Here is a 14,437-nt window from a genome sequence, read left to right as displayed (position 1 = left end):
CTGCTGGGTTAAGAAATTGTAGGTTGATACCTTATTTGACAAAGAATAAAGATCTATTTACAAAATATGAATCCCGGGTGGACAAAACCTTGCTTGGCATGAAACAACCATTTATCACTCTAGAACACCTCAGCGTTCTCTAACTAGGTCCTATTAATCCACGGAAAACACAAAAAGTTGGTGACCTCCATAAAAACGTCACTATATAACCATTGCAGGAATTCACTAATCCATGACAGATTCCGGATAAATCCCTGGAAGAAATGTATCACTAATAAGATCATACCACATCAGATCTAAATAAAAGTGGAACTTGAAACCATTTGAAGTCCATTCTGGAATACAATATAATAAACTCACAGAAATAGGCAGAAGGAAGGCAAAGTCATATTTTATCCATAAAGGCTAGATTTATGAGGTGTCTGTTTTGTTTCCTTTTTTACCTATAGTGGAATAAGCTAGTTGTGCTGACAACAGGATGATGGATGACATCTAACTATTTCACCTTGTAGTGGAAAAAAATAATACCAGTGTCCGATAGTACGCCAATACACTACACTATGGCAAATGGCAGTCTTGTCCACCACTCAAAAATATTCAGTTTACATAAACAGCCCAAAAAAATGAAATGTAGAAGGAAAATGTCCTCAAATCAAAATTCTCACAAAAAACAAAAATTGATCGATGATTTTAGACAATCTGTTGCAAGGATATGATATTAATGCACATACTTTTCAAGTAAATGAGGCCATGGACCTTGACATTTCATTGATAAATCAATGAGATGATTTGAATGTGTCAGAAATGAACAACTTTTCTTTACATAAAAACAATAAACAAATCATATGACACATTTTAGCCTGATCAATGCACATGCATTCAATTAGATCACACAGGAGTATGTGACACACATTACATCATTAATAATTATAAGTATACATGAATTATGAATGAGCTGACCAGGAGGTTGTGAAAGTACATAAATATATCTATAAATATACTGTTACTGGATTAATTAATCTGACAGATGAAATCATAAGCACAGATTGTATTTTCCTTACCTGATCAGCTGACTGTCAGAAGCTGGACATTTTGTTCAGTGGCTACCTCTACAAAAGACAAAGGTTACCTGAGTTCTGATTGATTTCACCTGTTGTGTATATACAGGTGATTAATGAGACTGTCCTCTATAACAGTCAGGGTGATGAAGAACAGATTCTGTCTTAACTATGTCAGGGGTCATGCCATCAATGCTTTTTTATTGACAAAATCAACTAAACTTGTATAACACTAGAACACAGGTCTAACAAGAGGCCCAGGGGCCACATCGCTCACCTGAGCAAATCGGCTAGGAAAAGCACAAATCAGATCATAACTGAAAAGTTTACTGAAGGGGGGGGGGGGGGGGAGGGGGTTGAATTTTAATACTATTTGAGAATGCCTTCATATTAATACAGCATATAGCTTTGCTACATTTTCTTCCTATATATAACTTCATAATAATTTGAATTTGATTCCCCATTGTTTCCGTCCCTACCCCAAAGGGCCATGATTTGAATAATTTAAATCTTCAATACATGAGGTGGCTTACATATCAATATGACTAAATAAAGTTTTTCTGTTCTTGGGATTTTTCCCGTTAATTGGCTTTATTTTTCAACACTACCCGAAAATGTTTCCATATAAATACTACTATCACTAATCATGGCTTTGCTATTCTTGAGAAGGAGATTTTTTAAAAATATATTTTAATGTAAAACTTGGATCCCCAATTGTGACCACACCTAATCCCTGGGGGTTATGATTTGAACAAACTTGAATCTACACTACATGAGGATGATTCCATATAAATATCACTAATCATGGCTTTGAAGTACTTAAGAAGACAATTTTAAAAGATTTCCCTATATACTCCTATGTAAAACTTTGATCAGTCATTTTGGCCCCACCCTACCCCCGGGGGTCATGATTTGAACAAATTTGAATCTACATTACATGAAGATGATTCCACATGAGTTTCATCTTTCCTGGCCCAGTGGTTCTTGAGAAGAAGATTTTTAAAGATTTTTCCTATATATTCCTCTGTAAAACTTTGATCGGCCATTTTGGCCCCACCCTACCCCCGGGGGTCATGATTTGAACAAATTTGAATCTACATTACATGAAGATGATTCCACATGAGTTTCATCTTTTCTGGCCCAGTGGTTCTTGAGAAGAAGATTTTTAAAGATTTTTCCTATATATTTCTATGTAAAACTTTGATCGGCCATTGTAGCCCCACCCTACTCCCGGGGGTCATGATTTGAACAAACTTGAATCTACACTACCTGAGGATGCTCCCATATGAGTTTCACCTTTCTTGGCCCAGTGGTTCTTGAGGAGAAGATTTTTTAAAAGTGCCGTTAATTTTTCACTAATTCATAATTATCTCCCCTTGGAAGAGGGTGTGGCCCTTCATTTGAACAAACTTGAATCCCCTTCACCTAAGGATACTTTGTGGCAAGTTTGGTTGAAATTGGCCCAGTGGTTCCTGAGAAGAAGATGAAAATGTGAAAAGTTTATGACAACGATGACAACGACAACGCCGACAACAGACAACGGACAAATTTTGATCAGAAAAGCTCACTTGAGCTTTCAGCTCAGGTGAGCTAAAAATGGAATTTCCAGCAAATTCTAGTCGTTCAAATCAATATATTTTAGTACTATCAGGAACTAATTAAAACATTTTTACATTTAAATGCTTCCCTCATATCAGTCCTAAAATGCTTAAATATTTTCAGGAATTCACAGTACCTGTACTCTTCAATTGCTGTTGAATTAATATAGAGAACTAGCTCTGCCATATTCTTTTTTTTTTTTCAAGGAAGTGAAGAAAGGATTTTTACAAGAAAATGTATGAATTAATTATGTTGTACAACATCTCAGTTGCTGTGAGTAATATATAAATGTCTGTAATTACTCCCCTTAGGGACGGGACAGAGGTTGACAAATGATAAACACTGACATTTTAACACAGACGCTGTGTAAATGTAAACAGAAGCCTCAAGTGTTTGCTGTATACACAGATTTTTAACAGTTTCTGTGAACATTTGCGGGACTTTTCGCATTACCTCACCTCCTATACATTATATATTGGTTGAAGTGTTTAGTTTGGTAAAACAAGGATTTAGATCTGACCCTCTGCGACCTTATAGCCAGCACTGAGATCTATCTTCCCTATCTAACCTTTACACAAGTGTTTAATGTTTGTGTCATAATGGTCATTGTTATCCATTACACTGTTGACATTGTGGTTATATGATGTTGACCAGGGTTTCAGTTAATGACCAGATGTGTGTCCAGATACCATGATATCACACCATCCCCGACTGACCACAACCTTGGTATACTCCAACCATTACCTGGTATAAACTCAGAAAGGTGTCATCTGTCTAGACTAATCTGAAGATTTGGGTTATGCCTGAATTTCTGCCCAATAGATGTAACGGGAGAGAAGAAAAATGTGATGGACCGGACCGGGATTAAAACCTAGGCTAGGTACCTTAATTTCCAGTCAGGTGCTCTACCAACTGAGCTATCTGGTTGATGGCGAAGGAACCCTTTTGACCAATACATAGATTAATTAAAAAATTATCCATGTTAGCAGGGAATAGTAAGAATATGTTTCATGAATGAAGTTTCTGCTCTTTCTTGGTCACTTTGTAAACATCATAACATTCCACAGAAATGAATCAAATCAAAGTAGTTCTGTCAACAGTTAAAATTAAGATGTGGTGTCTCCAACAAATCTACAGTGACCTTGACCTCACCAATACTCCATTATCATTTCAAGGTAGTTAGGAATCTTTTATATCAACAACTGTAAATGCACTTAGTAATGTTTACTCGGTGACGACAAGATTTCATACTGGGATTTATCTCCAGGTCAATGATTTCATTCCCTATATTGTCACCCCAAAAATGTTACAGTTTAAAATGCACTGCTTTCAACTTTTCATTTCATTTTCAATTTTTGTGATAAAAAACTCTGCATAGCATTTAGCTTTAGAAAAGTGCATTTACACATTCAATGGATGACATTTGGTATTATCTTCTTGATTTTTGACACAAATGGCTAAAATAACACTCCACTTCGACAGTTGAATTGTATTTCAGAATTGCAATTTTAAATTTATTCATGAAAGTGCCAGCAAGCACTTTAGTAATTATTCACACATTTAAAATACAAAACTTGGTTTTCTGAAGCTTATGGAGGTCAACATAAGCATTGAATGACTCTAGATTGTTATTTTTGCTATAAATGACTGCTGGCCTTTGGCTAGACTTGAAGTCATCATTGATATGAGCTGAATTCAAAAGAAAATCATCTACAGGTGCTTGTAGAAGTCGGAATCTTTCTCATCCCTGACAGTTTTATTGAGGATCAGAAAATGCTTTCTGTGAGTTTGTTTACACCTGGACACAACTCTGGAGGGCCAGGTGGCTAGAGAATCCTAAAAACTACTGCATGCTCAGTGCTTCGACAGATCTCCTGATAATGTGGATCTGATCATGCTGTATCCTTATCATGAAAGGATTAAAGAAACAATAAAAGTTCATCTGTTCTATCTTAACAGGTTGCACTATATCAAAGACTGAACTTTTATATATGATTAAACTTTTTTTTATGCTTTTCAATCAATAATGAGTTCCACACCCTTTTTTAATTTTCCACCCCTTTCAGGTACGTCTTGCTAGTACATACCCTGTCTATACAACTTATACAAAGTAAGAAAATCCAAAATTTCTCCCCCATGTATCAGATGTCGATCATCAATACAAATCAGCTATCTCAATTTTCAATTAAAGTGAATTGATCCTAAGATAATTAAACCTGAATAATAGATAGGGAAACAGGTTCACTGGCCAACTATCTCCCTGTTATGTGTAACTGCTAGATATAAATACATTGCCCCCTCAAGCCTCTCCAGTTACATCTCAAAATTTAATGACTTTAAAGGGGCTCTAGGATTTACTAATCATTATATCTTGATCAGTGAACAGTTTAATAAACTGATTAGGAGGGGTCAAGATAATATCTTGTGCTTTAAATGCTCAACTTTCATGTTCCTCATTAATCATAGTCAAAGGGGATTACATGTACTTAATTTACAACCTATTTCTATATCGTAGATAAGAAGAAACCAACAAATCAAAGAACAAATGTAAACATAGAATTTCCCTATTTGGGGACAAGGAAAGAAGAACCAATGCCTAGAAGTTGCAATTAAGCACATTTGTGAAAGGAAATAATTTAGTTTCATATAATAAATAAAAATTTTATATAATGGTGTAGCTACTGTAGCAATAGTTTTGTGTCAAGAAAATGAAAACAGGGGGCTATTTCCATTCAAAACAACATTCTATGGCTTGTAATATTCAGAAATTCCTTGCTGTTCCACTTCCACAAGACCTGCTTATTAAAGTTAGTTTGTGGGTATGGCCAAACCTCTGCTTTAAGCCAAGATATTGTACAACACAGCTGGGTCCCTTTATCTTCTTCACTTAGTTATGCACTAATACTTGTATTAACATTCCTAGTTTACTATACACCAGACACAGGCATGTAAATCAGGCTAACATATGCTCCACTAGCTCATTACAATTACAATTATTATAGGCTTCGGGGTAAGGAATGCAGCTCCCCTATCTAGGTTTATTCTCAGCCCTGTCATCAGGAGATAATACTATTTACTCCGAACATGCTGGAGTCTTCAAAACTCTTAACTGTAAAACATGTGTAGTAAGGCCCATACAGCAAATGTTCTCACTTTGTAACAACAAACATATGGCGAAACCATTAATCTGCAAACTATGGCACACTCCCCATATTTTGTCTGTAGGCTAGCCAACCAAGAAATTTGTTCTATATCCTTTTGTCAATCAATATTTTCTATTTTCTGAGTTGTCCCCTTGTTAAATTAGGATTGATTAATTTGTCTGTTCTGTTATTGATTCAGATGTTTCAGTCTCAGGAACCACTCTCAGAATCTTTGAGATTTGTTTTGTCCATATCACTAATCCCTTCAAATTTACCACACAATTCAGTTGTATGCAATGTCGAGCAATTTTCTTATCAATTTGTTAAAGATGTAAATAATGCTTTAAATGTTGTATATTATTCCTGTAATGAGTCACTTCAAGGATTTATGAAATCTTATCCTCCCTAAGACAAAGTACTTCTTACAGACATGCAATATATTAACTGAGTGACTAATAATGTAAATTTATACTCACTTGAATCCACAGAATTGCACCAATCACATTAATAGAAATCCTCTAGCACAAACTGTTAAAGATATCTTCAAGAAATTTCACACGATTAGCTTGAATTTCTGAAACAGATAAAAGACTGGGTATAAGTACAACGTTTACAGGGTTTGATTATCCTGGGCTTGCATCAAGATGAATGGCTGTTGCACTAGCATCTAGGACATAACTCAATCCTTCCCTGCTTCCTCTCTCTCTTATCAAGGTGAGGTCCCAGGAGGGGGAAATCTGACCTCACACACCTACACACCATTCAGTTCAACTCATCATCACTTAAGATGTTTATCATAAAGTGTTAAACCAGGGTCATTAAGAAAACAGCCGGTAACCCTCTGTTCTAAACACAGTAACAGTTTTTTTTTTTTGTTTAATATGGACATTTCATAAAAGGGTAACTGGACAATATGAATGACTAATCTATTAAATGGTAATTTTGCAGAGATCAATAATTAACAATCATCATGCTTGCCAGCCCTAGATGATAAGGCATTTCATCCGGATCAGCAGGGGAGGTGCCCCACAGAGAACAGCAGTAGAGGATTCAAGGGCTTCAAACACTAATTCTGACAAAAACTGTATAACCAAGCTTACAAGGATAAGAGTTAAGAGACTGCATATTCAGAAAGTTTTGCAGAACTCAGATCTCTTGATAAATAATGTACACAGAAACAAATTGTAGCTCCTCCCTTTGGCCGTGATGTTCTGAATTCACAGGAAAGACAAGTGTTGTTGCCTCAGACCTGAGACGTTTTACTGTTAGTGTTAGAGGGAGAACATCAAAACAAGTTAGCTAGCTACATGTGCCAAGATCTAGCAGGTGCTTGTTCATTAAAAACATATCTCCTCCATCCCTAATTCTCCTCCAATACATGACCTAGTTTTTTGGCCTTTGGAACCCTGAGGGGTAGATTTTAGAGGGTTAACCCACATACCACAATCAATGAGGGTACTCAGCATGCCTGACGAGGCTGGAGCAAAATAATTAAACCCATCCATCTGTCATACAATATTTTATAGAACAGAGAATCACCATCCATCAAGCATTTCTCTTACAGCCTCATCCCAAGTAAAATTACAGAGTTTTCCTCTCTTATAATGATCGCTACTGTAATATCTAGTTACATCACTCCCATATTCATTCATTATTTTCATGGGATAGAATTAAGCCTTAAAATGACATTTAGTTTTTTTATGCAAATTGAAGGAACAGAATTATGGGAAAAATTACCTCATGATAGCTGTCTAACTTAACATATAGTTGTATAGACCTAGAACATATGTACAATTTATAAAAAAAAAAAAAAAAATCAACAGTATCAGTTACATGGGACTCAACATATGCCATAAATGTATCATTATCATGTGTGATCATAATTATTAACATTTACCTAATTAAGTCAATTTAGCACCCAAAGTGGCAACTATTTGTCCTTGGGTGTATATCATATACATTCTATACAGTAAACAATATTTATCACCACAAAAATGGGGCCTTTAACACATCAAACTATCTATCTAGAAGAAAAATCTCAACTTTTAACATAAAAAGGAAAATACATATGGATGTTTATCTCTGCATATGCCAATTTTGTGTCATAATTACTTTCCCCGGCAGGCTAGTGTTGACAGTTATTTCTATCCGATTGATGTACAATGTCCTCGGAAAAATCACAAAGGTATCTATATATACATTGTACTGATACCTCCCTATAGACATCTCGTTACTGTCAGCCTACACAAAATTCCACTTAATCAATGATATTTTTACCTTTATAAGACGTGTAAATGGAATGTCAAAAGTCCATACTACTCACATCTCCGATAGGGCAAAGAATGGAGAGTAGTTACTGTGTTTTCTTTTCAAGTAAGTAAAATGTGACCATTTACTGTCACATCAAAGAAGAGAAGTGTAAAATATAGCTCCATTCAATTTAAATTGTAAGGTCCGAGGAAGGACACTTCTGTAGGATAAATAGTACATAACCTTAATGCAATTTGTAAATATGATTCAGCCAAAAATCTCAATATTTACACGTAGGATCACCACTGTCCAATACAGAGACGAGGAAACCTGTCAAATGTTTTCAAATACACAATAATCACTGTAATCTTGTTCACCTCTGGTGTCCGTAAATGAAATTGTTTCATTTCAATTTTAATTCAGTGGAGATCTTACACTGGCAAGCAAACCATTAATGTGAAACAGTTTCGTTACCAGTAAATGAACACATGTACTACATGTAGTTGAGGTAATAATAAATCTTTCATTCCAAGAAAATTTATGCTAGAGGGTATGGTTCCAACATTCAACGGGCAACAGTTTTTCTTACCAAATGTAATTTCTAACTAAAAATGTATTGTTGGGTTAGAACCCCCCTCCCCCACACACACACACCTTGAAGATGCATAAACTTACCAAATTTGATGGTATTATGACCAAAAATGCAATATATCATCTGGACACACTTTGCTGATGTTAAGCCTTAAAAATTCTTAAAATGAATGCATGGTAACTTATGGGACAAGACACACCTTCTATCCCAGCTGCATCAACAGAAAAGGTATGATGTTCTAGGACTCCAAGTGTCCAAAAATTGATCCAGACAATAGTTAACTGTGTGTAGCCATTACTCTGTGAAGCCAAGGTTATTTCATCCTAAGATATATCAACTAACCAAGCTTGACAGGTCTAGCCTTATAGTAACTGGAGCATACTAGAGGTTCAAGGTGAGATACTTTTGACTTGGCATCGCAAAGAAGTTCAAGGAATATCGGGAAGGAGCAGAGGTAGGCAATAGGTAAGTTAACCAAAGCTCTTGTAAGAGAAGCCATTATTGTACAAGATATGAGTCTTACTGCATGCATTTAATTCCAAAATGAGGTCCTGGTGACCTACTTTTAGGTTGTGACACATCTTTCTCCAAATGTATCAACTGACAAGGTTTGATTGTTCTCACATAAAGTGGGAGCTATGACTTCAATGATTTGTATACGAAAAAGGTAACAGATGAACAAATAGATGGAGGGGAAACTGATGCCATTACAATAAATTCCCCCATCAAACAATGGCTGTTTGTATACATGTATTTGGTGTGTTTTTATTTTTACAGTCTAAGATTTTTTTGGAAGCTTATATTATGAAAAACACAAACAACATTCCCCTTGTCAAGACAATTAGCATCAAATTACAGTTTGCTTTTCAAAGCGACTAAAAAGCAACTTTCACTTTCAAGTTCACCTTAAACATTTAAAAAAAAAAACATAACAGTCATTTTCTACAGTCCTGGCAGTCAGACCAAAAATCAACATACACTTATAGAGATAAGAGACAGGTAAATATATACGTCTATACCAGGCAGCGTGGATTAGGGCTCATTAGCCGTCTTATACTTACGTCTGGACTACCAATGAGCAGGTACGAGTTACTTCCACATCAGACGCTGACTACAATAAACACAAAACTGTCACACCGCGGCAGCAATCCAATGGAAATACAAACAGCAGCCACAGACTGGCCAAAAATATTTATATTTGGACACAACACTACTATATTCCTTTTGCAAAGCAGATTAATTACTGCTCAGCCTACTAATGCTCTATATATTTTAATCAGAAGTCGCCCGGAGCCATGTCTAATACATTCTTAATAAACAAGTCCCTGAGTGGGCATTTTTCAACCTCTTTTACATTTCATAGAACAGCTTTAAAAGGAAACACTTGTTAATGTTTTTTAATTCAGCATTGGTGTACCTTGCGATTAAATCAGCCTTTTACAACAACACACAGTGTCATTTAACCCGTACAAAGTCATCTCGGTTCGTTACAATAAAAAAATTGCACCACATGTAAACAAATTGGGGTTAGATTTCACGTACCCCCCTTCCATGTCACCTAGGACTGGCACACCTGTACAACCAGGTGAAACAGTGATTTAATCAGAGAATTGATTCCAATTAACCCAATCCTTAAACATCACCTGCGACTTTCATAATCTGACAAGTTCACTAGGGGGAGAGCTCTCCTATTATAATAATGTACCGGTACAGTTCTTTGTACACTCATTAAACAATAAAAGTATCACCAGTGACCTGGATTTTGGAAAATAACATATCCAGCTTGTGTACAAATTGACTTCCCTTTAATTTTTTTTTTATATGTTATAACTTTTTCAGAGTATAATGTCAATTCAAAAGAATTGCATAATTCAAATATGCCTGCAATCAATTGACTATTCCGACAGGTGTCTTAGTACTACTACTACCACAACAATATATTTGGACATGATCCAAACTTTCTTCTTCATAACTCCTATGTTCAATAAAAATGTCAAAGATACAGTTTCTGTACTACTTTAGATCTCTTAATTCTTATCATAGCTATAGTCTAGATAAAGGGCGTAGTCTTACCTCTTGCTGCAGTGGTCCGCCTGACAATGACCTAGATCCTCACCACTAATGTTATTATACCTGATAGAAAGCCTGCCCCTTTAATGTCAGACTTCATTGTGTATTGGGGTTAGAGCCATCTTAAATGTCTTTATATAGATACACAATTCATGGTTTGCCTAACCCCTGCTATGCATAAGATAAATACACACTTAATAATTATTGAGCATGTAATGTTTATAAAATACAGCAGGTGCTTATTAAAATTGTAGAAGTTATTCATTTCTTTAAGAATAATTTGAAGTATTTTCATCCAAATATTTGGCTTGCAAATTCCAATCCTTGTAATATGATAATGCAGCAATAGACAAACTTCAAATAAAAAAGATGTCTATACCCAAACCAGATATTACAAAGAAAATGATGTTCACCTTGTATAATAATCAATAGACCATGTTACACTCCAATCTTTTATACACAATTCAATGTCTCGATTAAAACCAAACTAAATAACCAGAGAATCAACTTACAATTTCCCAATAAAAGAGTCCTTCAAGAAAATAAATGTTTCATCGAATGCCAAATTAAATCTACGAAAATGCTTGTCAGCATGGGTAAAACGTTTCATTCTACAGAACAAATGTGCACACAAGTGACATGCCGGGTGCATATGCAAACTAAGTCTTTGGATAAAATCAATATAAAGTGTGAGTCAACGCCAACTCCAACTGTCTGGCATCAGCCATGTCAATTAGAACCCAGATCAATGATTCTACATTACGGAACAAATCTTTTATCTGATTGGGCAGATCAAACATAACAAAATGCTGTGGCATTTGCTATTTCAATTTGCAACTGGTTTCTCTGTTACATGCAAAGCTTTGTTTATTTGTTAACGTTGTTTTTTATTGCTGTGAAATTTTTAGAGCTGCCTTAAATTGCACACTGGAGAGAGATGTATATTATATATAATGAAATTAACTCTTATGAAAGTTTATCTCTCAGTTTACCAGTTCTTGACATGTTTATAGAAATTATTATCATTTAATTTTTTGGGAATTTCACACAAAAATCCATAAACTATCATATAGCTAAGGGGAAAAATTTGGCAGGCATTCAAAGACATTATCCAAACAGAGCTTATCTGAAAAGTCAGCTGTTAGCAGGGGTACAAGACAGCCAGCAAACATCAAAATCTATAAAAATAAAATGTTTGTGCAATCCCCCTAAAAAAACACTAGACTCAGTTTATAATGGTGCCCTTAAGTTATGGTAGGTATTAGTAGTAGTACAGCAATAAAATATATACAACTAATATGATATGAAATTAATTGATGCCCCCCCCCCATTTTTTTTTTACATAATACATGTAAATAAAGAAGTAAAGGTTCATAAAACCTAGCTATATATGCTCATGCTTAGAATATGTTGGTTTAAATATTCTATGATGTTCAGAAAAAATATATTTTGAAAGTAAAACACCAAACAATTATATTATGTTTGTGGGGCAAAATAACACATACACACAATGATAAATTTATACAGGAATAATAGACTGTTTGTGATATTCATTATTAGTTATTCCTCTAAACATAGTATCAATGAACCTTAATTAAGATTCAAAAGAAATTTACATAAAAGGCTTACTTTTTATAATAACATGCTTCATTTAAACACCATGCATAACATTACATTCCTTTTTCACAAATGCATAATTGTACTCTGGTCCAGTCTGGAGGTATACCCATTTTTATGTAAACTATGGTTTTCTTTTCTATCAGAAAAACATCTCTCATAACCATGCATATATTAAAATGTCTAACAATTCACTGTAGGTTACAACTGTGCCTTAGCCTATAATCTGCTCTTTATTAATAACAAATTGAAATTAATCATTCATACTTTGTTTGACGTATTATGTCATTGTGAACCGTTGAACAACTGAAATGATAAATATTGCATGCATTTTCTTCATCAATAGCATGAATATCTATACACATACCCTGCGTGATAATATTTCAAGAAACAGAATAGGATGGAAAGGGGAAAACATTCAGACGTTTCCACATTTATTCATCACCATATTTTTGTATACAAAATTGTGTAAATCCATCATTTTTGTACTCCATAATATACAGGCACGGAAACATGCCGCTAGATGATTACAGATGATGAACTTCATCACTGATGATGAAGAAACAACTGATGATTTATAGCTTGACCTTGCACAGCTCATCGTCACGTTTAATCGCATAAACAGAAGGTAAGCAACACATCATTTAATATAAATAATCACAATAAAGAGAATATTTCAAAATGTCACTTTATTCTTTAAACAGACATCTTACAAAGAATTATTCTTCAAATAAAATCTTGTCATACCTGTCTTCAGTGTCTGTAGCATGTAGAAGCTCTCCGGAAGTGTTTGGCCTCCTATTGACCAAGTTTGAAATCAAGAGAAGATTACTCTTACTAGTATTTTAGTGCGCGGAAAAATTCAAGGCGATGAAAGGGAGATAACTTGTAGATAAACCAATTAAAATAGCATTTTAAAAGTATCCAATATGTAAAAATATAATATTTCAGATTTTTTTCAACTTCATTATATATAGGAATTTCCTCTTTTGTCTACCAAGTCCTCATGAAAGATAATTATGGAGATAAAGAACAGTATTCAAGATCAAAAGTCCATAAAAGAATACAAAATAGGAGCTAGCAGAGCACTGAACACCAAAACATTAGCGGTGGGATTAGGTGCCATGGAGGACTGAGCATCCCCTGCCAACCGATCACAGCTGCCATCTAATTATTCAATTGACACACTTTTTCCTCTCTGAGCTCCAAGAGATGGAAAGGTAGTTGGGCAGGTATACATTAATACCAATGCATGAGTCTGATGGGAGATGCCCTAGGCATAAAGCTTTAAAATAAATGAGTTCTGAAGTATAAAATGAGGAATGAAATATGGAGCCAATGAACAGTATTCAACCTCAAAGTCCATTTAAAGGAATCTACATGGGAGCAGAACAAACATGGACCTCCAAAAACACCAGAGGTGGGATCAAGTGCCATAGAGGAGGGAGTATCCCCTGCCAACTGGTCACTCCTGCCATGTACTCATTGTCATGATAAAAAAAATGATAGGTTATTATATTTGCTGACAAGGCCATTGTATCCACCAAAAACTTGACTTCAAATAATACAGTTGTCATCCTTGTTTCTTCAACTTGTTCATCAGTAACTTGCTTTTGCTTTAGAAATTGTACACTCATAGAGACCCTCAAGTATTGAATTATACATAAACCCTGTATATATTTAGGTGATCAGGATATATATTGCTACATAAGTACAGTGTTTTCCTTTTATTTCAAAGTAAAGGATTAGAGATCAGTTGTAAAAGTCTAGGGTATGAGGTTTATGAACAAAATCTCGGTGGATCTTATAACAAATTGTTATTTCAAAGCGGCATTTTTGTCAATTGAATCGGTCAATTTGGCTGGTTGCTGGTTCTTAGGGAAAACATTGAAGTAAGGGACTTTGATGATTGAAAAAATGAATATGTTATGTTACTACATTTATCACAAACCTTGGCTGTTAGGTTTATCATCATTAACATCTTTTTCTAATAAAATATCCAAATAAAGAAAGGAGGAGGCTCATGGATCTTTTGAGTAATCTGTATAATATCAGAGACCCTCTGGTAATATGTTACAAATTACATTTTTCTAATTGAGATATCATCT

General features: G+C 34.8%; 1 protein-coding gene across 8 annotated transcripts in view; it reads right to left on the bottom strand.

Moving 5' to 3' along the window:
* The window catches only part of LOC134281100 (activated Cdc42 kinase-like), a 36,558-nt gene extending 23,434 nt beyond the window's left edge, over window positions 1–13,124 (bottom strand). For 2 of the 8 annotated variants that reach the window (XM_062763599.1, XM_062763615.1), the window contains exons 1-2: window positions 6,277–6,541; window positions 1,062–1,109 (exon numbers count right to left, since the gene is read on the bottom strand). The gene's annotated coding sequence lies outside the window, so the exon portion shown is untranslated. Of the gene's footprint in view, window positions 1–1,061; window positions 1,110–6,276; window positions 6,544–9,703; window positions 9,920–10,715; window positions 10,735–13,076 lie in introns of those variants that run through there. The other 6 variants (XM_062763569.1, XM_062763582.1, XM_062763577.1 and 3 more) reach the window with 6 other exon arrangements.
* Window positions 13,125–14,437: the final 1,313 nt, after the last annotated feature.

The sequence above is a fragment of the Saccostrea cucullata genome, unplaced genomic scaffold (genome assembly GCF_032062105.1).
Source record: "Saccostrea cucullata isolate Sc308-1 unplaced genomic scaffold, CSIRO_AGI_Scuc_v1 ctg105, whole genome shotgun sequence".
Classification (NCBI taxonomy): domain Eukaryota; kingdom Metazoa; phylum Mollusca; class Bivalvia; order Ostreida; family Ostreidae; genus Saccostrea; species Saccostrea cuccullata.
The sequence above is the reverse complement of the archived record's forward strand: the minus strand, read 5'-3'. Positions and strand labels throughout refer to the sequence as shown.